Source organism: Jatropha curcas, chromosome 3, assembly GCF_041381405.1.
Source record: "Jatropha curcas cultivar XTBG-Jc1 chromosome 3, XTBG_Jcur_1.0, whole genome shotgun sequence".
Lineage (NCBI taxonomy): Eukaryota > Viridiplantae > Streptophyta > Magnoliopsida > Malpighiales > Euphorbiaceae > Jatropha > Jatropha curcas.
Window position 1 is genome coordinate 15,052,038 of NC_143153.1, and position 27,888 is coordinate 15,079,925.

Sequence of the window (27,888 nt, forward strand, 5' to 3'; positions counted from 1 at the left end):
TTGTTCTTATTAGTTGGCACATCAATCACAGCCACCTGGAAACCAGACAAAGGCACTGCCGCCTCTAGACCTTCTACAGCTGCCACATTCAAATCCTCTTGCGCATTAATGGTCACCACCTCAGTACCCTAGGGAACCTTAACTTTTCTGTGCAAGGTGGAAGGGATTGCACCTAGAGGATGTAGCCATGGCCTTCCCAACAGTAGAGCATAATTGGCCAGAATATCCAGAATGACTACATCCACCCAACTCTCTATAGTCCCTGTCGAGATCTTTGCTCTAAAAGTTCCTTTCGCATTGCGCATGGTGTTGTTATTGTGAACCCCTCCCGAAAATGCCATAGGCATGTGAATGCATGTGACTAAAGGAAGAAATGCACGTGAATGTATGAGTCGCCACCTTGTTTAATTGTTTTAGGGTAAACTAGGAAAAACCCTAAGTGACTCCAATTTTAATTAACCTAGTTACTAGATTAACTAGCCCAATGTCTAAGGCATGGTCTTCGAACCCGAGGTGGATCCCGAGACTATGTCATGCTGATGAAACTAATCTAAGAATGAATGTTTTGCAAGGAAGATGAAATAATTTAGACCAATGAAAAAGATGTTTATGTGATTCGACTTGCCGCCCGGGGTTAGATCCCGAACGTGCCTACGTACTTCCGTTTGAATGGAAGATCAAAGTCAACGTAGTTCGATAGGCCTCTTTTAGAGGGCTTTGAATGGGATGCTTTATGCATGAGTGTGTGTATGCTTTGTGCATTTTGTTTAGGCATTTTGCCAAAAAGGTTGAAGGATTTAGGCACTTGGTGCCAAAATGTTGATTTTGAGGCTTTTAGCCAAAAGAATTTAATTTGGGCTTATTCTTGCCAAAAGATTGATTTTTAAGGCATTTGTGCCAAAACGAATTGTTTTAAGGCTTTTAAAGCCAAAATATTGGTTTAGGCAATATTTTGCCAAATGATGCTAATTGGGCGATTGTCGCCAAAGTTGATTGATTTAAGGCAGTTTATTTGCCAAAAAAATTGTTTGAAGGCTTTTAGCCAAAGAAATTTAATTTAAGCGATTTGTCGCTACAAAAAGGTTAATCTTCACTTATAGGCAATTTGTTTGCCTAAAGTGATTAATTAAAGGCTTTTAGCCAAATTTTTGATTTAAGCGATTTGTCGTTTTAAAAAGATTAATTTTCACTTATAGGCAATTTGTTTGCCTAAAGTGATTAATTAAATTGAATTATAGGCAATTTATTGCCATAATAAGAAAAAGTGTTTAATTAGGGCCTTTTAGTCACAATTATTGATTAATTAGACTTAAGCCAAAACTTGTTCGAAATAAAGGCAATTTCACCATAGTTATTGATTAACTAGGCTTTTAGCCAATATTGTCGAATTTAAGCTTTAATACCACGATCATTAATTAACCGGGCATTTAGCTTAAATTTATTTAATTGAGGCAATTTATTTGCCTAGTTAATGGTATGAATGCATTTATGCAGTTATAGAATTTAAGAGGAGTAGAAAAGAAGCATGCATGAAATGCTAAAATTAAAAAAGACAGAGTTTAGTTTTGTGTACCTGATTTAGTCGACGGCCACTTCTTAACTCCAGGTTAAGCTCCTCGTTAAGGGAAATTAATTAATTTAATTTTAATGACCACTTAACAAAGAAAGAAAGCAATAAAAGCTAAATTAAAATGCAAAAAAGCAGTAAAGAATCGCAAGGAGCGAGAGGGAGAAGGAGCGTCCGTCAACACAGACTGAGTCCGGAAAACAGGAGGCCCGAGGCCTGTATTTATAGGCGCAAAACGGACTGTTTCCGGTGGCCGGGTCGCCGGCCCGGCGGCCGTCCCGGCGGCCGGGCCGCCGGATGGACCGCCGGCTTGGCGGCCCGCCCGGCGGCCAGGCCGCCAAGTCTTGGCGGCCGGGCCGCCGGGTCTCGGCGGCCCTTCCGGCGGTCGGCCCGCCCGGCGGCCGGGACGCCGGTCCGTCGGCGGCTGGGCCGCCCGGATAGGCCGCCGGGTCGATGGCCTTCCCGGCGGCTGGGCCGCCGGGATGGGCCGCCGGCTCGGCGGCTGGGCCGCCGACTCGGCGGCCTTTCCGCAGCCGAGCCGCCGGTCCTTCGGCGGCTGGGCCGCCGGGTCGGCTGCCTTCCCGGCGGTTGAGCCACCGGGATGGGCCGCCGGCTCGGCGGCTGGCTCCGGTGGCTGAGCCACCGGGGCAGGCAAGTTCACTCCGGGGGCTTTTTCGGGAGTTCCGGACCTCCAAAAAATATTCCGAGACCAGTTCCGTGATCCTCGTAATTTTTCGGACGTTTCAAGTACCATATTGGCATATTTCCGGTGAACTTTCCGAAAGGCCTCCGGTCCGGCCGGACTGTTCGCAGTCCGGAAGAAAACAGGCTTTTGAGCCTCAAAATTTGAGTGTTCACAGTTGTCCCCCGCCGGCAACCATAAAAATGATTTATGGGCGTCGGTGGTTGTTTGAAGACCAAATTTTGGAGGCGAAAATCAGATGCGTCCGGAAGACCCGCCTTTTAGCCTTTTCCTTATAAATAGCTGAAGAATTCATTTTTCATTCATTCCAAACTTCCAATTCTCTCAACTTTCTCACCATGGCAGGCTATAGCAGTGATGAAGACCTTCTGGAGTCTCTGGGGATCTCCCTCGATGATGCCAATCTGGCGGTGGAAGCGGATACCCACGCCTCCGTGACCGGCATCTTTGCCCAGGTAAGCTCATTTCTCATTTATTTATTTGGGCCTTGGGCCAAAATGTGAATTTTTTTGTTGGGCCTTAGGCCAAAGGGGAATTTTATTGAGCTTTAGGCCAAACCATGAATTTTATTGGGCTTTAGGCCAAACCATGAATTTTATTGGGCCTTAGGCCAAATGTGAATTTTTTGGGCCTTGGGCCAAATTGTGATTTTTTTTGGGCCTTAGGCCAAAATTGTAATTTTTTGGGCCTTAGGCCAAACAATGAATTTTATTGGGCCTTAGGCCAAATGTGAATTTTTTGGGCCTTGGGCCAAATTGTGATTTTTTGGGCCTTAGGCCAAAATTGTAATTTTTTGGGCCTTAGGCCAAACAATGAATTTTATTGGGCCTTAGGCCAAATGTGAATTTTTTGGGCCTTGGGCCAAATTGTGATTTTTTGGGCCTTAGGCCAAAATTGTAATTTTTTGCTTATTATCTTTATCAGTATGCATGCTAGGAAAGCACTAAGATATTACCCTTAGTAAGGGACCGAGGAGTAACTCTTAGGTTATTTTACCTTTTAGGATTGTCGTATTAAGTTGGATGTCGGCGAGAGTTCAATAGCTGGAATTCCGCCCGAAATTCTTGATTACAGCCACCCGGTGGGTGCAATTATCCGCCCGTCTTATCTGGGTTATCTAAGACACCTTGACATGGCTCGGAACAATCACAAGGAATTATTGGGTGCTTTGGCCGAGAGGTGGTGGGACACTACCAACACCTTCCACTTTTCTCGGGGCGAGCTGACAATGACCCCTACGGATTTTTCTGTGATTTCCGGAATCCCTTTCGGAGTTCGACCGATTGAGCTGTATGATGATTGGAGGTCTGAGATCTCCTCTGACCGAATGTTGGAGTTGATTGGGCTGGACCTGCCCCGGGTTGTCGAGCCTGGCACGGTTTCTCCCGCGTTGAGCGTTTCTAGGCGCTGGTTATCCCTCTAGGCCCCTGACATCTATGCTAGATTTGGGCGGGGAGAGCTGACGGCTACTCAGGTAGCCAGATTTACCTTGCTGCCCCTGATTGATGAGTTCTCAGAGGCTCAACCAGATGACCCAGACCGGATGAGGCTGAGGATGCGGGCTTTAGTTTTCTGTTTGTTGGCTGGCTTCTTGTTTAACCGGGACCCAGGCTTCGGGGATCTGTGCCTTTGCCCCATGGTTTGGCAAATGGAAGACATGGGTTGCATCGGTGGTCTCGTACTGGCAGAGACTATTAGGAGCCTCGACAGGGCTGCTTTAGGGTTTGAGGAATGGACAGTCTCTCCCATCATTCTCCAGGTATTTCCCCTTACTACCTTTCCCATTTCCTTTTCCTTTTATTATTTCATTGTAACAGAAAGGATCCATTACTCAGGTATGGTTGAGGGACCATCTCCAAGTGGTTGCCGCTCCTACTCTTTTACCCTACAATCCTTCTCAGTATCGTACCCGGAGGATCTTGATCACACGCCCTTCTACTGATGCATGGACTTCATGGCTGATTGAGTTGGGCCCCGATGAGATATTGTGGTTCGTTCCTTGGTACAATGTTACCCGTTTCATCCAGGTCAGCTTTCGCCATTCTCGGGTTTATCTTCTGGGCCTCACCCATTGTACTTGGTACTGCGCTTTGCGCGTTTTGAGACAAATGGGGATAGATCAAACTGTTCCGGTTATGGATGACTTTTCAGCTGATTCGGCCATCACTCCAGGTGTTACCCGAGCTGTCCTTAGGGCTTGGGTAAGAGATCATCAAATGGTTAGGCCTTTGCCTAACCCTGCCAGTGTTCAGACTTCTCCTGAGTATCGGGCTTGGTTCATTACTACTGTCTGGCCAATTGAGAGACCAAGGAGGACTGCACTGCTGAGCGTACTCGAAGGTTGGGTTCAGGCTGATGTTGAGGATGAGGTTGGGACTGGTGAGGAGATTGTGTTGGCTCCTCGGACCGGCGAGGCTGGGCAGATAGGAGACTCAGAGGATGCCGCCCCGCGGAGGCGACGGGATGCCTAGACTTCTATAGGCTTTTTGGACTTTCATTGTTGTTTGACCTTTATTTGGGATTTTGGATTTTTGGATGTATGCTTTATACTTTTGTCTTGGACTTAGCTTTATTTTGGATTCTTTCACTTTCTTGACTTTATTGCTTAAATTGAGAATGTTGTTTAGCTTTCCAAGCATTTTCCAACTTTATTTATTTAAGCTCTAATTTTTGCCTAAGCCGCCCTTTCGGGTTTTCAGCTTAGCGAGCTACCCACTTTTGCCTAAGCTGCCCTTTCGGGTTTTCAGCTTAGCGGGCCCCGACTTTTGCCTAAGTCGCCCTTTCGGGTTTTCAACTTAGCGGGTTTTTTTCTTATTTTCCTTTTCTCTTTTTTTTTTGGCAAAGAAGCATGAAATTTGTGAAATGATGATTTTTTTTTACTAATGCTTAGACCGCACCCAATGAGGGTTGCCTACATATCTCCGATATATAATTTCCTTTTTCCAAAGAGAATCAGGCCTAATGTAGTTCATTTACATCATGCAATGATCACACATAATATCTTTTCAACTGATCTAAATTACATGGATTTGTAAATTCCAAACCATCTAAATCAGTCAAGACGACGGCTCCGCCGGATAATATCTTCTTCAACACATAGGGCCCAGCCCAATGAGGACGGAACTTCCCACGTGGGTCTATGATTGGCTATCTAATTTCTTTCAGAACCAAACAACCTTCTTCGAGTTTCCGATTTTTAACCTTTTTATTAAAATGCCGCGCTATTCTCCTTTGATAAACTTGAGTCTGGTGGATTGCTCGTAATCGCTTTTCGTCCATACCCAAGAGTTGCATATGATAATTCTCGGCCCAATCTGCTTCGCTGATCTGGCTTTCTCGGATAATTCTTGCCGACTGAACTTCCAGCTCAACAGGCAGCACTGCTTCCATACCATACACTAAGGAATACGGGGTTGCCCCGGTAGGCGCTCTGATGGAGGTCCTGTATCCCCACAAGGCAAATGGTAACTGTTCGGGCCATGCCCTATGCTTCTGCACCGTCTTCTGCAAAATGACCTTTATGGCCTTGTTTGCAGCCTCAACGGCCCCGTTCGTCTGTGGACGGTAGGGAGAGGACTTATGATGCTGGATCTTCTTTCGCTTCAGCAGGTCTGAAAACTCGTTTTGAAAATGAGATCCATTATCAGTGATAATCTCGAATGGTGTTCCATACCGACAAAGGATGTTGGTACGAACGAACTGTGCTGCCTTCTTGGCATTCAAAACCGAATAGGAGGCTGCCTCGATCCACTTTGTGAAATAATCAACAGCAACCAGGATAAATTGGTGGCCATTAGAGGCCTTCGGATGGATCTTTCCAATTATGTCTATGCCCCAAGTTGCGAAAGGCCATGGTGAGGCTATGGGATTCAGATTGACCGGAGGCTGCCTTTGCAGTTTAGCGAAGATTTGACACTCGTGGCATTTCCGTGTGTGCCTCACGCAATCTTCGTTCATAGTTGACCAGTAATAACCCAGGTTCATAATTTTCCGAGCCAGGGCCATCCCATGCATGTGTGGACCAGATTCCCCATTATGTAAGGAATCCATGATGGTTTGAGCCTCTTCTTCGTCAACGCACCTCAGGTGCAAGCCATTCCAACTTCTTTTATACAGAATTCCCTCAGTAAGAAAATATCCAGATGCTAACTGTCTCAATGTCCGTTGATCAGTTTTAGTGGATCCCTCCGGATAGGCTTCACCCTGAAGATAATTCTGTATATCCCAGTACCAAGGCTTGTCATCCACCAAATTCATAACGTGTGCTGGCTGTTTCTGTAGCCGGACTGTCAGAGGTCGAATGACTTGGTCTCCCTCTACATTAACCATGGAGGCCAAAGTAGCTAGGGCATCGGCAAACTGATTCTTGGCTCGCGGCAGGTAGTGGAACGATAACTCCTCAAACTGCTGAGCCAATTCGTCCAAACGTTGTAGGTAAGGAACCAAACGTTCTTCTTTAATCTTCCATTTCCTTAGGGCTTGGGAGACTATTAGGTTGGAATCTCCGAAAACCCTGAGGAATTTTATTTCCTTTTCAAGGGCCGCTTCTAACCCCTTGATGCAAGCTTCATATTCGGCTTCGTTGTTGGTGCAAGCGAAATCTAGTTTAACTGCAATTGGGATGTATTCTCCACAGGGAGTTTTGAATACAACTCCAACCCCATTTCCATGATAGTTCGAAGCCCCATCGAAGTACATCTCCCAGGCTTCGCTTTCCAAGCTTAACAAGTCCTCATCGGGAAATTCCACCTCCGGCATTTGGTCTTCGACCGGTAATTCCGCTAATTGATCAGCTAAGGCTCCGCCCTTCACTGCCTTTCTTTGTACAAATTTCAGGTCATAGGCTGCGAGCACTGACACCCACTTAGCCATCTTACAGTCTAGAACCGGCCTCTCCATAAGGAATTTCAAGGGGTTCGATTCAGAAATAACGTGCGTAGTGTAAGATGAGAGGTAATGCTGCAGCTTTGTACATGCCCAGACCAGAGCCAAACACAGCTTCTCTATTTTATTATATTTCAATTCGTATTCTAGTATCCTCTTGCTGAGGTAATACACGGCATTTTCTACCCTTGTATCTTCTGCTTGCTGAGCTAACATTGCACCCATAGCTTCTTCTGTCACTGATATGTACAATAGCAAAGGCTTTCCTAGCCTTAGTGGTTGTAAAACTGGTGGGGATAGCAGGTATTGCTTGACTTGATCAAAAGCTTTCTGACAATCCTCGTTCCATTTGACCGCTACTCCTTTCCTGAGTAGTTTGAAAATAGGACCACAAGTATCAGCCAACTGATTGATGAACCGACTGATGTATTGTAGCCTACCCAGAAAACCTCGCACTTCCTTCTCGGTCCGTGGTGCTGGCATTCCTAAAATGGCCTTGGCTTTCGACGGATCAATTTCTATGCCCTTGTGACTGACCAAATGCCCCAGAAACACTCCAGATGTAGCTCCAAAGAGGCACTTTGCTGGATTGAGCTTTAGGTTGTACTTTCGAAGTCTAAAGAAGAACTTCTCAAGTGCTGTTGTATGTTCTTCAGTTGTTTTTGATTTAACCACCATATCATCCACATACACTTCTACCTCTTTGTGAATCATATCATGGAAGATGGTCGTTGCCATTCTTTGGTAAGTTGCCCCGGCATTTTTGAGCCCAAAAGGCATAACCCTGTAACAGTAAGTTCCCCATTCTGTGATGAATGCCGTCTTCTCTTTGTCTGGCGGATGCATCATTATTTGGTTATATCCGACTGCGAGATCAGTCAAGGAGACCATCTCATGTCCAGCCATTCGGTCCACCAATAGATCGATATGTGGCAGGGGAAAATCGTCCTTCGGACATGCTTTGTTCAAGTCCCGGTAATCCACACACATTCACGCCTTTCCATCCTTCTTAGGAACCGGCACTATGTTTGCTAACCAAGTCGGGTAGGCAATGGGTTCTATGAACTTGTTTTCCAATTGCTTAGCTACTTCCTCCTTGATCTTCAAGGACCACTCCGTCTTTAGCCTCCTTAGCTTTTGCTTCACTGGCTTAGCCTCTGGATCTACTGGAATTTTGTGCACCACTATTGCTGGGTCGATTCCCGTGATGTCACTTGCCCTCCACATAAAACAATCAGCAAATTTCTTCAAACATTCACTGACCTGTTCCCTGTTCATGCAATCAGATGCAATGTATGTGTGTTCATTTTCTTCTTTGCCGATTATTATTTTTACTTTTTCATTTTTTACTTCATTTATCTGATTATTTTTGCTTGGAAATGCTTGGAAAAATAAACACACGGGGTAATCAAGAATTTGCAGGCCTTTATTACATATGACGGAATCGTCTTCAAAGGTTACATCGAATTTGACATCTGGATCTTCTAGATCCGACACTGACAACTCAGAAGTGGAACTGGTTCTTGACTCGGTTTCCGACTCAGATTCAGACTCAATACAGGACTTGACAATGGACTCTGGTGCTAGGTTTGACTCGGGAAGGGGTTTATCAGCAGTGCGCTCCTCCTCGATGTACCAATTGGTAAGAGGCCCTCTGTTCGGCTTGATCAGGCTGAGCAGATCTTGATTCCCGTCATTTCCTGTGATGACTGCAACCTCATCAAAGAGACTAGGCTGCATGAAGTCTTCGATTTCCAGTTTAGTGATGGTTTCGGGCCCGTTGCCCCAGACATCGGCAAATACTTCTAACCCAGGCAGCATCTTCTTAGCAGTCGGGCAGGGGAATGGCTCCGGGAAGCCACAATAAGGAATTGTTTCTCCCGGTTTACAGAAATAGCCATTCAAAGTCAGATGATATGGCCGCATTTGTATGCCTCCCTTCTTCCTTCGCCTTATCCTTTCAGCGCGGTCTTCCTCAGTAGGCTCATAACCCAGTCCATAAGTTCCTTCATTTACCGGACACTCCCAGGCCTGCAGTGCGGGGTATGTTTTTCCTGACCTTGCCATAATCATTCCTGGCAGGTAGGACATCTTCAGCATCAGAGGCACTATGCAGTTTATCCGTACTGTCCCGAAATCAAAGAGAATTCGAAAATTGGCAGGCTTTCCCTCTATGCATTGCACGGTGTCATACTGAAATCCTGAGAGAGGTAGGTTGGCAGTTTCAGGACTGACCTCAAAGAGAGGCTGGCCCTTTGGCTTTTTCAGCTGATTGTAGTCATCCCCTTGGATGGTGATAACTTTGTCTTCATAGGGAAACTTGACTTTTTGGTGCAAGGACGAGGGTATTGCCTTGGTGTGGTGTATCCATGGTCTACCTAGAAGCAGATTAAAGCTGGTTGGTACATCAATTACCTGAAACGGAACTTCCATTACAGTTGGCCCAACTGTTAATTTCAGTGTGGCAACCCCCAATACTTCCCTCCGGGTACTGTCGTATGCTTTCACTATTTGATCTGATGGAGTGAAGTCTGTTTCCTCCAACCCTAAGCAGCTGGCTACCCTTAGTGGACAGACATTCAGAGCTGACCCATTGTCAATGAGAACCATGGGCACCGTTTTGACTCTGGTCTGAACCGTGACATACAGAGCATTATTATGACTGCCTCCCTCTTTAGGCAGGTCCTCATCAGAAAACCCGATGCTTTGTACTTTGGATGACTGGGTGAGGGTGGAGACTAGTACTTCAGGGCTAACCTCCACTGACGTCTGTAATTGGCTCAAAGCCTTGCAAAGAGCTTGGCGATGAGGAAAGGATGCTGCCAACAGTTCCCAGATTGATACCCTAGCTTGTGTCTTTTTCAATTGTAAGAGTACCGGGTCCTCTTTTGGCTCCTCTGCCCTCTGGTAGGGCTTGTTGTGGATTTTATCCAAAACCAGTGGCTCATACTGTCTCCCGCTCCTGGTAATAGCACCGACCTCTTCACTTAGGTCGTTCAGATCTAGGACACATATGTTATTCATCTCTAGGAACAGTTCGAAAGGATCGATCAGTTCCTGGTCATCTATAATAGCATTTACCCCATGATTTGGTAAGGGGTTAGTACTAATGTTTGGTTTACTTCTCGGGATCATTGAGCCATTGTCCACCAGATCTTGTATGCGGTTCCTAAGCGTCCAACACGCTTCAGTCTTATGCCCGTACCCCTGATGGTATTCACAGTATTCATCTGCTTTGTAATTCCTTGGTAAAGGATTTGGTGGGGGCCTTGCTTCTAAAGGCTTGATGTAATTTGCTTTGACAGCTTCTCGGAAAACCAAAAGGATTGGCATCCCGAGATCAGTGTATGTTCTTCTTGACTGGCTGCCATTTCTCATGTTCCCCACACGTAACGGGTTAGTGGGGGTAATGCTTGCCACTTCGTGGACTTTGCCAGCTTGGCTGGGTTTCTTGTACTTAGAGGTTCCTGCTTCGTCTTTTAGTTGCCCCATTTGGATCAGGTCTTCTACCTTCGTAGCAGTAGCAATGAGCGACTGAAACGTTGGCAAGTACTGGGTTTGTAACCGCTGTTGGTAGACAGGCTGCAGATTCTTTATTATTATGTCTACCTGTTCTTGTTCTGAAGGCCGGTTAATCATTTGGGCGGCCTTGGCCCTCCACCTCGTAAGGAACGAGGAAAAAGGTTCATTATTTTTCTGCTTAGTAGTCTCTAATTCCCTTCGGGTAACATCCACCTCCATGTTGTAGTGATACTGGGAATTAAATGCATTACAGGTATCCTCCCAGGTCTTCATCTTAGACCGATTTAAGCTGACAAACCATCTCAATGCAGCACCGGTGAGAGATTGTTGGAACAACTGAGCAAGGAGCTCACTGCTCAATCCAAATGGGTTAAGGGCACCCACATACATCTTCAGGTGAGTTTTAGGACAAGTGGTTCCATCAAACTTGTCCATGTTGGGCATTTTGACCTTAGTTGGTAATCTGGCTTCAGGGAACAAAGACAAGGAGTCCATGTCCACCACTTCCTTATGGGTCTTGAGGGCAGTGATTGACCTTTCTAAAAGCTCTAGCTTCTCTCTCATTCTCTGAGCTTCCAGCTCAGAAGCAGTTTTGGAGGGTACGTCATCCAAGTTCAAGGCAGGGTTTGTAGGTTCAGCAGCAGCAGGACCCTGATTGGAAGCGGCAGGCCCACTTCCTCCGGCCGAGGCCCCATTTCCGTTACCATTACCATTCCCCAATTCAGCTATCAGGGCAGCCCTTTGAGCGGCCAATGCCTCATTCATTCTGGCCTCCATTCTAGCCTCCAGTTGTTCAATGAGGTTTTGGATGTCAGACAGTGATGCCATTGGTGAAGGTAAAGTTGCAGGAGTCGTAGGTGTAACCGGTGTAGCTGGTGAAGCTGGTGAACTTGGTGATAGCACTGTAGGTGTGGCTAGCACTTGAACAGGGGGCACCTGAAAGTACAAGGGTAGTTGGATTAGGTATAGTGTTTGGTGTGTCATGGGAGTGATATGAGGTAGATTGACTCTTTGTCCAACTGTGCATGATTGAAGATAAAAGGTGTTTTCTGCTCTCTTTGTGTTTACCCAAATGTTTATGATATGCCATGAATGCGCACAACAACACACCATAATCTGTTTATGATATGATTTTCATCATTGGGTGCATACAGTCCTAAAGGATAGGTTCTATAGGCTATGACACAAATAGAGAATAGGCTTATAAAGGGACCCTTGAGCCTTGAGCATGGATATACCTAACCACATGTGAAACAAAGAGTTTCACGTGGGTCCAACGGTACGCATGCCCATAGGCCATCCCCAAAAGGATTAGGGATGGTTTGCGGCAACAGGGAGGACGCTTTGGCTGTCCGTCGACATAATCAAGGAGACCTGCCGATCAGCGCTACTTGCTATCCAGACTCAGAAGTTTGAACAGAGAGAGAAGAAATTCATTTGAAATTCATTTTTTTTTTATGCAATGGAGAAAAGGATTCTCAATTCGTGCAAATAAATCAACAAATTAAAATGTCTTAATCAATTTGTAGAACTTGAGTTTAAATTCCTCATCTCGTATTCTTAAAGAAAGAATACTTGATTTGTGCTAAGGTACCCTGCAAAACAAAGTATTGTAAAATAATGCCCTAAAGAAGGACAGGTTAGTTTACACAACAATGGTAGTCCACTTTATGCAAAATGATTGCATTACTCTTGTCCCCAGCAGAGTCGCCAAACTGTGAACCCCTCCCGAAAATGCCATAGGCATGTGAATGCATGTGACTAAAGGAAGAAATGCACGTGAATGTATGAGTCGCCACCTTGTTTAATTGTTTTAGGGTAAACTAGGAAAAACCCTAAGTGACTCCAATTTTAATTAACCTAGTTACTAGATTAACTAGCCCAATGTCTAAGGCATGGTCTTCGAACCCGAGGTGGATCCCGAGACTATGTCATGCTGATGAAACTAACCTAAGAATGAATGTTTTGCAAGGAAGATGAAATAATTTAGACCAATGAAAAAGATGTTTATGTGATTCGACTTGCCGCCCGGGGTTAGATCCCGAACGTGCCTACGTACTTCCGTTTGAATGGAAGATCAAAGTCAACGTAGTTCGATAGGCCTCTTTTAGAGGGCTTTGAATGGGATGCTTTATGCATGAGTGTGTGTATGCTTTGTGCATTTTGTTTAGGCATTTTGCCAAAAAGGTTGAAGGATTTAGGCACTTGGTGCCAAAATGTTGATTTTGAGGCTTTTAGCCAAAAGAATTTAATTTGGGCTTATTCTTGCCAAAAGATTGATTTTTAAGGCATTTGTGCCAAAACGAATTGTTTTAAGGCTTTTAAAGCCAAAATATTGGTTTAGGCAATATTTTGCCAAATGATGCTAATTGGGCGATTGTCGCCAAAGTTGATTGATTTAAGGCAGTTTATTTGCCAAAAAAATTGTTTGAAGGCTTTTAGCCAAAGAAATTTAATTTAAGCGATTTGTCGCTACAAAAAGGTTAATCTTCACTTATAGGCAATTTGTTTGCCTAAAGTGATTAATTAAAGGCTTTTAGCCAAATTTTTGATTTAAGCGATTTGTCGTTTTAAAAAGATTAATTTTCACTTATAGGCAATTTGTTTGCCTAAAGTGATTAATTAAATTGAATTATAGGCAATTTATTGCCATAATAAGAAAAAGTGTTTAATTAGGGCCTTTTAGTCACAATTATTGATTAATTAGACTTAAGCCAAAACTTGTTCGAAATAAAGGCAATTTCACCATAGTTATTGATTAACTAGGCTTTTAGCCAATATTGTCGAATTTAAGCTTTAATACCACGATCATTAATTAACCGGGCATTTAGCTTAAATTTATTTAATTGAGGCAATTTATTTGCCTAGTTAATGGTATGAATGCATTTATGCAGTTATAGAATTTAAGAGGAGTAGAAAAGAAGCATGCATGAAATGCTAAAATTAAAAAAGACAGAGTTTAGTTTTGTGTACCTGATTTAGTCGACGGCCACTTCTTAACTCCAGGTTAAGCTCCTCGTTAAGGGAAATTAATTAATTTAATTTTAATGACCACTTAACAAAGAAAGAAAGCAATAAAAGCTAAATTAAAATGCAAAAAAGCAGTAAAGAATCGCAAGGAGCGAGAGGGAGAAGGAGCGTCCGTCAACACAGACTGAGTCCGGAAAACAGGAGGCCCGAGGCCTGTATTTATAGGCGCAAAACGGACTGTTTCCGGTGGCCGGGTCGCCGGCCCGGCGGCCGTCCCGGCGGCCGGGCCGCCGGATGGACCGCCGGGTCTCGGCGGCCCTTCCGGCGGTCGGGCCGCCGGGTCTCGGCGGCCGGGCCGCCGGTCCGTCGGCGGCTGGGCCGCCCGGATAGGCCGCCGGGTCGGTGGCCTTCCCGGCGGCTGGGCCGCCGGGTCGGCGGCCTTTCCGCAGCCGAGCCGCCGGTCCTTCGACGGCTGGGCCGCCGAGCCGGCGGCCCATCCCGGCGGCTCAGCCGCCGGGAAGGCAGCCGACCCGGCGGCCCAGCCGCCGAAGGACCGGCGGCTCGGCTGCGGAAAGGCCGCCGAGTCGGGAGTTCACTCCGGGGGCTTTTTCGGGAGTTCCGGACCTCCAAAAAATATTCCGAGACCAGTTCCGTGATCCTCGTAATTTTCCGGACGTTTCAAGTACCATATTGGCATATTTCCGGTGAACTTTCCGAAAGGCCTCCGGTCCGGCCGGACTGTTCGCAGTCCGAAAGAAAACAGGCTTTTGAGCCTCAAAATTTGAGTGTTCACAGTTGCCCCCCACCGGCAACCATAAAAATGATTTATGGGCGTCGGTGGTTGTTTGAAGACCAAATTTTGGAGGCGAAAATCAGACGCGTCCGGAAGACCCGCCTTTTAGCCTTTTCCTTATAAATAGCTGAAGAATTCATTTTTCATTCATTCCAAACTTCCAATTCTCTCAACTTTCTCACCATGGCAGGCTATAGCAGTGATGAAGACCTTCTGGAGTCTCTGGGGATCTCCCTCGATGATGCCAATCTGGCGGTGGAAGCGGATACCCACGCCTCCGTGACCGGCATCTTTGCCCAGGTAAGCTCATTTCTCATTTATTTATTTGGGCCTTGGGCCAAAATGTGAATTTTTTTGTTGGGCCTTAGGCCAAATTGTGATTTTTTGGGCCTTAGGCCAAAGGGGAATTTTATTGAGCTTTAGGCCAAACCATGAATTTTATTGGGCTTTAGGCCAAACCATGAATTTTATTGGGCCTTAGGCCAAATGTGAATTTTTTGGGCCTTGGGCCAAATTGTGATTTTTTTTTGGCCTTAGGCCAAAATTGTAATTTTTTGGGCCTTAGGCCAAACAATGAATTTTATTGGGCCTTAGGCCAAATGTGAATTTTTTGGGCCTTGGGCCAAATTGTGATTTTTTGGGCCTTAGGCCAAAATTGTAATTTTTTGGGCCTTAGGCCAAACAATGAATTTTATTGGGCCTTAGGCCAAATGTGAATTTTATTGGGCCTTAGGCCAAATATTAGATGGTTCAAGTTCTGACTCCTCTATCTTGAATTTGGACAGCATCTTTAGGGGGCATACACACAAGGCTGACCCGTTGTCCACCATCACATTGCGGGTTTCTCGCCCATTAACAACAATCTGAATGTATAGAGGCTTGAAGTGATTCCTTCCTTCTGGAGGAAGGTCAGAATCGAAGAAGGTGATCTCACCAATCCTGCGCTGCAATACATTGATCATGTCCACTGTCTGGATTCTAGCAGGCACTCTAACAAATGTCATAGCCTCTAATAAAGATTCTCTGTGCTCCTTGGAGGCTATTAGCATCCCACAATGAAATATCAGCCTTTGTCCTCTGCAGCTGGCTCAATACTGAATTTGCCGTTACACCACTAGGTGTTCTGTTTTGGCTGCTCTCACCCACTTCGGTAGTCTTCTTTCGCACTTTCCCCACTTCATCTTCTTTCTTCTTTTCTTTGGGCTGTTCTTCGCCCTTGTTTGTTGTCTTTTTTCTCATTCCATCAGTGGCAACTTCTTTCCCTTTAGACTGAGCACTACTATCGGGATTATACACTCGACCACTTCGGGTTAAGCTCTGGATGCCTACTTCATTCACATCCTCCTCACTGCTATAGTACCACTGATCCTCCTTATCAGATAAACTTTTCTGAATCGCGAGCTGAATCTGCTCGTCTTCACTTTCTGATTCTTCACCCACCTTAACAGTGATGCTCTTTTCAATCTCAATTTTCACGGATCTCTTCTCTTCGTCTTCCTCGCTGCTACAATCATCCTAGATATTCAGCATGGCACACATTCTTTCCTCCCACTCAGCCTCTGCCAATACTTGCTCTTCTGGCAGACCACTTCCGATTGCATTAACCGATCCACCCGATTGAGACTTATGGGGCGGATAGTTGTACTGGTATTGTGGCAATGTGTTGTTCTTGGTGCTTGGCTTGTTCCTCTCCGAGGGTTTGGTTATCTTTCCACTATCTATTAGATCTTGAATGTCGTGCCTCAACTTGAAACAGTCATCAGTAGAATGCCCCTTACACTGATGGTAGTCGCAATTCCGATCCATGAACCTTCCACGAACAGGTTTAGCTGGATTAACAGGCAGCTTTGAAAGTACTCCATTCTTAATGCAGGATCTCATGACCGTGCTCAAAGGTCTGCCCAGGTCAGTGAACTCCCTTCTTACTTTTTCATTGACAGCTCCCACCGTGTTACTATTCCCTGACTGGTTCGGGGTACTGCTTCCGGCATTTCTATTAGCGTAGGATGTCCGATAGTTGCCAAACCCTCTGCTCTTCTTCTTCTCATCCTTATACAGCTCCTCTATATTCAAACCAGCTCTTTGAACTAGAGCAAAATCAGTGAGAGGTTGGGCCAACATTCTTTCTTTGAAGAAAGGTAACAGACTTCTACTAAAAATTCTGATCAATTCTTGGTCCTTCGGCCTTGTCTGAACCATGAACAGCTTTGTTCTCCACCTCCTATAATAGTCAGAGAAGCTTTCATCTTTCTCCTGTCTCAAACTCTCCAAATCACACAGGCCGAACTCATCACTGTCATCCGTCTTAAAGTGTCTCAGAAAAGCGGTCTGCAACTTGACCCAATTTCTCTGTGTCTCCATGTCTAGGCCATCATACCACCTCTGGTAACTCTTGTGCAATGTTTGTGGGAATGCCCGTAAGACATCTTCCTCATTGTATCGGTTCATTTGGGAAACCCGGAGGAATTCAGACAGATGGGACCGCGGGTCATTATCTCCCTCAAACACAGTATGCTTGAAAGTCTTGAATGAAGTAGAGAACTTGAAGGATGCAAGACATATTCGGTGACATGGAAGTTAGTGATTGGGTCCTTTTCCTTCGTAACAGACATTTTCTCTACTTTGTCTTTCAGCTCAGCAAGTTGCTTGATTACATCATTCTCAACTGGGACAGTATTACCAGTAGAGGCCTGATTATCTGAAGTAGGCTCTGGGATTTCCCTCTCCTCAACCACAGGCTGGTTGCTTGATGCGGGAGGGGTCTAATTTTGTGCCCTATCTTGGGTGAGAGCAGCAGCTATTATCTGGGTAATGGTCCTTATCTGGGCTGGAGAGAACCCGGTCTCATCCACAATGTCGTCAGCCATTTCTACCAGATCTGAATCAGAAGTTGAATCCGACAAACTTGAATAATTCACAGAACTAACTGGAGTAGGCTCGGGGATAGGGGACACTCGGACCAAACGTTGACCAGGGTGTCGGTGCTAAACTCTCGAAGCAATTTCCCGGGAATAATCAACTCTAAAAAAAATGCTTGAGTTAAAGTAGGTCCTGCATGTATGCATAGGAAATAGAAGCACATAGGATGAGGAATGCAGTTCTAATGTGCTAATGACCGGCATGGAAATAAGATCTCGATTTCAACGACTGGACCCAAAATTTGGTATGAATAATATGGCAATAACTTATTTTGTATTCAAATATTTCTGGCATTATCTGTCGTCGACCGTTCGTTTTGGGTTTTACGGTCAACTATTTTCTCTCAAGTCCCTAACTTTATAACCGGGGATTAGTGGATGTAGTATCCCCAGTGAAGTCGCCAATCTGTTTTCGTCGAAATCCCACCCCGGAGGACCCGAAAACTTTTGCTTCGTATTTTATTGTTTTGAATGTGATTTTTATTTAACAAATGGTGATAAAAGCTTTTAGGAACGCAATGCAATTAAATCGGTCTTATAAAACATTTTGAGTCGCCACCCATTATTTTGGCAATGGGATCATTTCCAATTTTATTTTATAAAAGTGACTTCATTTAACCCAATTTTATTTAAGGCCAATTATTTTAAAAAGACTGGTCAGGCGTACCAAGTACGATTCTGGATAAGGGAATTGGGTACGTCGGCCCGTTGGAAGCCGACGCCTGGAAAACCGGCCTCTTTTAACCTACAATTTCTAATTTATTTTAATTTTAGAAAAGCCAATTTATTCAATTCAACCCAACCCGAATAAATCGAACCGAGTTCCTATGTGGAAAATTAGTTAATCGTCCCAAATAAATCCATTCATTGCATTCATAACCATTCAAACCACATCAATCATCCAACCTATAGCAAAAATAATTAAAAGACCCGCTCTTGCCTTATGGTTAAAGGCGGGCCACAAACCGGATTTAAAATACAATCTAATCAATATAAATTCAATAAATCCTAAAATCCCAAAATCATATATAATAGTAAATGAACCTATTTGATTTGATTAAAACATAATCAGCTCATTATTGGTTATTTCTTGAATTAAAAATTAAACATTTATTTAATTACACGAAATTAAGTTAAAAAAATGAAATTATTCTGGAACCCTAGAACAGCTGCGTCACGCAGCTGTTCTATGAAGAACAGTTGCGTGACGGAACTCCTAATTGCGTGACGCATCTATTCGTAACTTTGGTAAAATTCTCAGATTCATCAATCATTTATTTAAACCATAATATTAAATGAAAACATAAAAAGCGAGATAAAAATATACGCACGAACAGTTCCGTCACGCGGCTAGTCAAGGTAATGTCAACTTCTTTTTGACATGAACAGTTCTGTCACGCAGGTAGTAGCTGCGTGACGCAACTGCTCTGGTCCGTAACTACCTTTCAAACTAGCCTTTTTTACGTTTTCTTTTTATCAAAGCTTGTTTAATGTTACTCCAGAAATGTCCAATAACAGGCAGAATACTATTTAACCAATACCAAACTATCCAAATACTAATAAAATAAGATATTTAATAAATTAACAACTAAAAATAACAAGGAGATTTTAGATGATTACATAACCCTCAGATTTGAGGATTGCATGCGATTTAAGTGACTTAGGAAGAGAGTTTCACGATCCCAAAAACGTCTTTGCCAAATTTTAACAGAAAAACTCTTTTTCTTTTCTTTTCTCTCTTTTTCTCTTTTTTTGTGACTTTTGTTACTTTTGTTTTTCAATCTATTTAATCTCTAAGGCTTGATCTTCTTCAAGATAACTCAATGGAGTTCTTGCAGAAAACCCTAGCCGCAGCTTAGTTCTTAAAAATTTCTCTCAAGTCCAAAAGTGCAAAAGTCTCGTTTAACGAATAAAAATGCTGTATTTATATGGGTAGGGCAACAGAACAGAGCTGCGTCACACAGCTAACAGTTGCGTGACGGACCCGAGAGCTGCGTAACGCAGCTCACTTTTCTTACCGTTGTCGCATATCCACACAAAAAGCAAAACCGATATACGGGCTTTTCAAGGTGACATCATCCTGGTTAGAGTTGTGTGACGCAACTATTAGTGCCGTCACGCAACTTATAGCTGTGTGACGCAACCCTAGCGCAGGTCAGACTTCCTTGAACCGGTTTGAATCAATTCTTGGTTTAAAGACTTTTGGTTGACCCTGATTCCTTATTCCGCATCCTTGTATCCTCATCGGGTTAGGCGGGGGCATAAAAACACATGTCAACAAGTTGCGTCACGCAGCTATTAGGTGCGTGACGGCACTGTCAGTTGCGTCACGCGACTCCAATTTAGATGACGTCACCGAGAATGCCGAAATAACAGTTTTTCATTATGTCTGAGTACGTGGCAACGATCTAGAAAGTGAGCTACGTCACGTAGCTATCGGATCCATCACGCAGCCATCAGGTGCGTGACGCAGCTATCCTCTGTTGCCCTACTTCTATAAATTCATCGTTTTATCTCTTATTTGGGATCGGTTTTTAGGGCGTCAAAACACACACTTGCGACTAAGTTTTTCTCCAGAGACTCTTCTGAGTTCCCTTGAAGAAAAATAGCCATTAAACATCAATTAGGTTAAAACGAAAATCATAAAAGAAAAAAAGCAAGAGAGAAAAAGGGTGAACGTTTAAATCCTTGTGGACAAAGCTTCTGGAACCCCTTAACCGTCATTCTTTAAGGCGTTTGAACTGTTTACACCTCAGTCTGAGGGTTAGGTAATCCTTTTAAACCTTTTCTTTATATTTTTATTTATTGTTGTTTATTTTGTTATTGTTTAGTAGTTTAATCTTAGTTAAACGATATTCTGCTCACTTTTGGTTGTTTTTAGATCTTATTAAAGCGTGTTTAAATAAAAGAACGATTTAAATAAATTGTTTGAAAAGTTAGCACGGACCAGAGCAGCTGCGTCATGCAGTCAGTAGCTCCGTAACGGACCTGGCATATGCGTGACGGAGCTGTTCATGTCCAAAATATCATTTCTTTACCTAGATTAGTTGCATTACGCAGCTATCAGATCCGTAACGGATCTGGAGATTGCCTGATGGAACTGTTCATGTTCACAACTTTATTTTATTTTTAATATTCTATTTTTAATTGCGGACCTAAAATAAACGGTTGATGGATCTGGAGTCTTAAGAACAGTTAGGTCATGCGACTATTAGATCCGTCACGCAACTGTTCTTCCAAAGAACAGCTGCGTGACGCAACTGTTCTAGGGGTCCAGAAACACTTTTTTGTTCTTTTAAAAAGTTAACGAATGTTGTACAAAATAAAATTTAATTTTTTTTTAACAAATCCAAAGACGACCAACTGTGAGCAGATTGCAATTTAATTAAGTTTAGAATATTAAAATGTAATTATGCATGATTTTGGGTTTGTGGTTTTTGGGTTTTGATTTCAAATTGGGTAGAATGTATTTTTAGATTTGGTTTGTGGTCCGCCTTTAACCATAAGGCAAGAGCGGGTCTTTTATTTATTTGACTTAATTGCTTTTGCGTGGATGATTTAAATAATTATGGATGTAATGATTGGATTTGATTGGGACGATTAATTGATTTTCCACATAAGAACTCGGTTAGATTCATTTGGGTTTGGTTTAAATAAATAAATAAATTGGCTTTTCTAACTAAAATAAATTAGAAATCGTAGGTTAAAAGAGGCCGGTTTTTCCCGGCGTCGGCTTCCAATGGGTCGACGTACCCAATTCCCTTACCCAAAATCGCATTGGTGCGCCTGACCAGTTTTCTAAATAATTTGGCCTTAAATAAAAATGGGTTTTAAATGGAGTCATCTTTATAAAATAAAATTGGAAACGGTCCCATTGCCGAAAAAATGTGTGGCGACTCAAATGTTTTATAAGACCGATTTAATCGGCATCATATCCAGTAAAAATGTTTTGTCACCACTGTTCAAAATAAAGATCATTTTCCATCAAAAATAAAAAGGCACGTTTTTCGTGTTGCTCGGAGGCTATGCGAAAACACTCATAAATCCATAAACCTTCCATGACTTGTAAATACTTCTATTAACTATTAACCAATCTTTTCTATCGCAACAATGATCATTTTGGCTTAGAATTTATTCTCATGCTTAGTAAGATCAACACAAACCACAATTTTTTTCCATATTCATGAAATCTCAATGCATAGAAATCCTTATCTTGTATATACTCTGATACATCATTACTTCTATTTCCATCAAATCTTAATAACCATGATTCCTAATTTATCAAAAACTCTAAATAATGACTATCATCTCATTTAAATCATACTAATTCATACTCCTTCACCTTACTGCAATTGATTCTTTTCTTAATATTCATACAACAACATGACTAGATCCATTCTTACTTATTTAATTCATTGATATAACATCAATTCAATAGTTGGACAACTATCTCTCCATATCCGATGTCATTCATCAATTCACTTAACCATCATGGTCCAATATTTATATAACATAATTATCTTAATTTCTTTATAGGAGTCGTTTACTTTTTCTCAGATCATAGAATCTCTCAATAAACAAAAATCCTTATTTCTAACTTTCATAACATCTAGAGTCAACAAATACTCTAAACTCAAAAGACTAAATCTCGTTGAAGTTAATTCATACTTATACCATATTAAACCATAAGGTGCCACAATTTATACAAGATCCACTATTGGGCACATAAAGATTAAAGTGATTTATTTATTACTAAGAATCACAATTTACTTTTCTTATAACTATAGTAATTCATAATAATTCATATTATTTCGATATTCATACATTTGAAAAATAGCTGATGAATACCACAATATACTTTACTCCACCAAGTAGTAATTATTTCTCCTAAATAGAAATCACTTCTCATAAATGGCTTTACATAATGTTTCATTCCACGAACATTATTTCTTATCAAAAATACTCATCACCCATTATTATAGCAAATCACATCAAATCATTCATCATTTAAACCTTATAAATATCATTTATGTAAATACACCAATTAATATATATATTCTATCCAGAAAAATGCTTAGCTCAATAATCATAACAAATTCCATTAACCAAAATCATGTAAACTTCATCAAATATATATACTCATATCAATACTCTAATTGAATAGATTCTAATGTCCTTGAATCCGAATCATTTAGTTCTCTTATTAGATAATACTAGCAACTCATTCTCAACGTACTCCTTCCACAGGCACATACACACACATTCATGCATTTTATGTATGCATTTCACATTCAACAAGTGTTAAATAAAAATAGCATACTTTTATCATTGAACTTCAACTTAATATTTAAAATCTTAATCATGCATAACTTAACATATCTTCTTGCGCACACACCCATACAAGTTCACACTTCATCTTACATACTTAAATTATATATAAATTTTCTTTTCATGTTTAATTTGTAAACCAATATACTTCACAGGTCATGAATCTATACAAGTGAATTCATTTTCATTTATAAAACAATCTTTTCGTTTATCAAAACTTTATAAAACCACACTCGAAAACTTAATTTTAATTTTTTTTATATCCTAAGTTTTCAAAAGAAGGGGAAATCCTCATAGCAAAATCATTTATCCATAAGCAACACATAAAAAAAATGTGCTTCTTAGGGATAAAAAATTAACAATCCTTTTAACAATCACTCATGCTACTAATATCATGGATACAAATCAATTTCGAAATAAATCTCAAATATACTTATAACATTTAGAACTCATATCAACTCAAGAAAAGTACACAAATCCTTAACGCTTCAATAATATTTCATCTCCAATAACCACTACATCGAATCCCTATCCATTATTCTCTGAGAATTTCCTCCATGAATAATTCATTCAAATGGTCAAGAATGATATAACCATTAATCATTAGTAGTAACCTCAATATATACACCGCTTACCACGACACCATTCTTCAATGGCTGGTTGTTTCCAATTCAAACCAATATGGCATGTATTTAACTTAAATTACTCATGCTCTCACTTCAAAATAGATAAATTTCTATGCTCTGATAAACCTATGCTTTGATACACATATAGTCCTAGAACCGCCTCAACCTATGCTCTGATACCACTAAATGTAACACCCTCTGCCTAGCCCCGAGAGACCCGACGGCGGATGCCACATTCGATGCCGGAGGCACCGTCTTAACTTAACATATAAATCATAAAATTAAAACTATGAATTAGAAGTAATTGAGTACTCACAAGTTTTCGAGTAATTTTTTTTTATAATGATTGGGAAAAATCCTACAGAAATACTGTAAGAATATCCCTTTAAAAATTGAGCTCACCAAACATGTGAATACAAAACACTTCCAATTAAAACTCCAAACTTCCAACATCTCCTAATAATCATCATAACACAACAACACTTCTATATCTTCATAACTATATAAATCCTCAATAGCATTTAAATATTCATCAATTAATTGCATTCATTACATATATCAAGTCTTAATAAACTAATTATACCAACTATCTTAAAATATTTTATATTAAATCATTTAATCAATCTTACGCTTATCTCCAAATATATACACCAAAATAATTTCAAGCTGAAGTTATAATTCAAATAACATAATCTCCGAAAATGTAATAATTATACATGTCATAATTCTTAATTACATAAATCTCAATCTACTAATACCAAATTAGTCACTTCTGCTTTGATACTACTCTTCTAATCTTTAAGTAGCAATCACAATCTTCAACCTACGCGTGATAAAAATCGACGCGTTGAGTATAAAACTCAGTGGTGCTCATAATTCACATACTTACTAAAGTTGCGATGACAACTTACTTAAAACACAAATTACATAAAATCATTTACAATCATAAAATCATTAAATTTCAACATACATTGACATTTATAGCAAAAGAAATATCAAATAAACTATTAATTAATAACATAAATAATTTAATTCTTTCAACTCATAAATTCATTATTTGCACATTTATTATACCAATACATATACTATTTATTTTTTTAAAACCATGTACCGAAATATCATGCGTTGAAAATTCATTTGATAACATAATTATTAATGTTCAAAGTAAGGTTTACTAAAATTATATGATCTCATTCGTTTAATTGTCTTACAAATATTTTCCAAGGGACTCGCATACACCTAGGAGAAAGAGAAGCAGATAGGTTTTCATAACCTATTCATAATGGCCTTAGGTCGCCAACCTTTTCATAACATATAGAGCGCCTCCGCCCTAACATAAGACACCCACGTGCCTAGCATATGATCATAGCTTTTTATCATAATGGCATCAAATGCAGAGCATGCTCATCATACATAATAAAATCAAATCTCGCATCAAATTCATACCAAGTATATTAGAGCCCAAAATCCTTGTTTTAATTTTTAATTCATAACACTTCTCATAAAACTTGTCTTATTCTTTAATCTTCTTAAATTCATAATGTAAGCTTACTTTAGAACGTAAGTAACTCATGACAACTTCATACTTAAACACAATTCCTTAACATTGAAAATTTCTTATCATATGAAATCATACATGTAAGCTTACTTTAGAACTTAAGTGACTCATGAAAAATTCATACTTAAACATAATTACTTAATATAGGAAATTTCTCATAAATTCCTTTTCTTTTAAAACTTTCTTAAAGTCATAAAGAACTTTATCATAAGAAATTTCTTATCATATAAAATTATACTTTCCTTATTCAAAATTCAAAGCACATACACCTTAAATACCCATTTTTTAAAAACTCTAAACATATGAAAGGTATCAATATAATCATACTTATGTCATAATAATCATACTTATGTTATCAAAATAATCATACTTATGTCATATATATGTATATAGCTTAACATAAAAAAAAAATAATTAAGTAAGCCTTACCACCCTAAAGTGGTTCGGCCTCTTAATGATAACCAAGGGGAGGGATTTCCTTCTCCAATCAAGCATGCTAACATAACTCTTATGCACCAAAGTATCCATTTCAACCCTTATCATGCATTATCTAAGCCAATTCCACACTTTTTCCTGAAATTTCTAACAATTTTTCCCATTTATATCCATTTAAACATATCCACAATAACACTTTTCAAACTTATCTTCTTTTTTTATTAAATAAATCCTAAAACATACAAATAATCAAGAGGAACTTCCTCACACCTGATTCTTACATAGTTTTATCCAAATAAACCTATGTTTCAAGACATAGAAATTTTTCAACATTAAAATAAACTTGACCTTTGCTGTGTTTTTAAGATATAACTTGAGTTATAGGTCTCCAAAATGAATGAAATTAGATTCAGTAGAAAGCTAAGACAAAATTCTACAAATGTTATGAAGGGACCATAGCCGAGATCAATCTGTAAGATGGTAAACAAAAGCTAGGAACACAGACCAACAGTCTAGACCCGATTCAGCAGAACCAAGTCCAATTTTTATTAAATTACTACTTAACCAAACACTCAAATTAAACCAATCGAAAACCAGGAAAGTCTCAAGACACAGGGCAACAACTCTCATGAAGGACTCATAACATAATCTTCTCATTATAGTGGTCAAAATGGGCACTCAATACAATCATGCATGTGGCCCGACATAACAGAGTCAGTTTGGGTTGTTTAGCCATAAGTTGAGCTATATCTATTCAAATTGGACACAAGAAGATGGGTTGGAAAGCTAAGAAGCAGACCTACATCTTTCATTAAGGACTCAGACACAAATGGTAAGTAGAAAAGATCGAAAAATAGTCTTTAATCTCACCCAATAACACCTTTGCCCAAATTCAGCTTACTTTGACTATGAAAAGAACATGAAAGACATAGATACAAGGTAGAGGTTTCTACCACATACTAACTACTCATCAAAAATCACCCAAGAGCATGTTATTGTAACCAAAGTTCGACAAATCAATTATTTCATACAAAATCCCAAGATATACACAAGATAGCATAAATACACAAAATCAAAAATTAGAGTAAGGTAAGTATGTTTATGAACACTAACCTTAAAAATAAGCTTTAGCAAGCTTAAATTAAAGCTTTCTAAGCTCCAACTTTGCCTTTACTCCATGGTAGAGGTTTCCCCAACCTTTGGCTTAAGTAGAGTGATAGTATTGATTTTTATAGTGTTTTTATTGTAATTCTCATTAAGATTTCTAGAAATTTTAATTAAATTTCATATAATATTTGTATGATTTTAATCAAAAGCTTCCTTGAATTACAACTCACTTGATTGGGAAGAAAATTGCAGGATTTTGCAAAGAAAAGAACAAAACAAGGCAAAATACAATTAGCACGCCCCAGCCCGTGCTAAGGAGCACGGCCATGCCTAGCACAAGGCAAAACAAGCCAAAAAGCCAGAGGCACGCACGCCCCAGACCATGCCGAGCCGCACGCCCGTGCCACAAGTGTCCCAGACTTCTAGAGAGATGCACGCCTCAGCCCGTGCCAAACCGCACGACCGTGCCCGCACTAGAAGGAAAGACCTAGGCCGTGCAGCTTGCCGCACGCCCGTGCCGCACCAGAGCTAGACATTCAGAGAGATGCACGCCGCAGCCCGTGCCATCCCGCACGGCCGTGTGCGCTATCACCTAGACTTCCAGGAGACTGCACGGCCAGACAGCACGCCCGTGCGCGCTAGCTTGCCAGACCATGCTACGGAACACGGCCCGTGCCAAAGCCTCTAAACCTCCTAAGCCTGGCACACCCCAGGCCGTGCCATTCAACATGCCCGTGTCAAGCAAGAAATCAATATTTTGAGTCAAAAGTTGCCAACTAATCCCTACCATCTTCACAAGACACTTTGGATACTTTCTTCACATACCAGTCAAAGTTCAACCATGTGCATTTGAGAACCATAATTGGGGGTAATTTATGGCTTGATTTATGAACTTTTCCACCTCACAAAGTTGGACTTTACTCATTAAAAGCATAAGGCTTGTTCCCCCAAGAAGTCTATATAAGGAAGGGAAGGAACCACTCCAAAAAGCATCCTACATTACACAATATACTCTACATCTCTTCTCCCATCTCTCATTTTATAGCTTTGTATATAGTTTGTTTTTAGAAGTTAAGTATTCAAGAGTTGTGCAAGGTTTTCAAGGAAGCCATCCAAGCAATTCATCACTAGTTCTTATTTCTAAACTCTTAATCTTGTTTATTTCTTTCGTTATCTTTATTGATTATGGAATATTTATCAAGTATTATTGAGTTTTATTTAAGTACTATGTGTAACTAAACTCTTATACTAGGGGGTTTGATGTAGCTTAATCTCTTTTCCAATTTATGCAATTAGATTTATTTTTCCTTATTCAAGTTATGATTTATTAATGAACTTAATGCTTCTAGGCAGAATTTTCCCCTAGATTGATTTATTTCAATTATCACTATCGGAAGAAGGATCTTTGATATGAAAAGGTTAATAAAACACATGAGAATAATAACTTGATGCGGAAGCTATACGGTTTGACTCATGG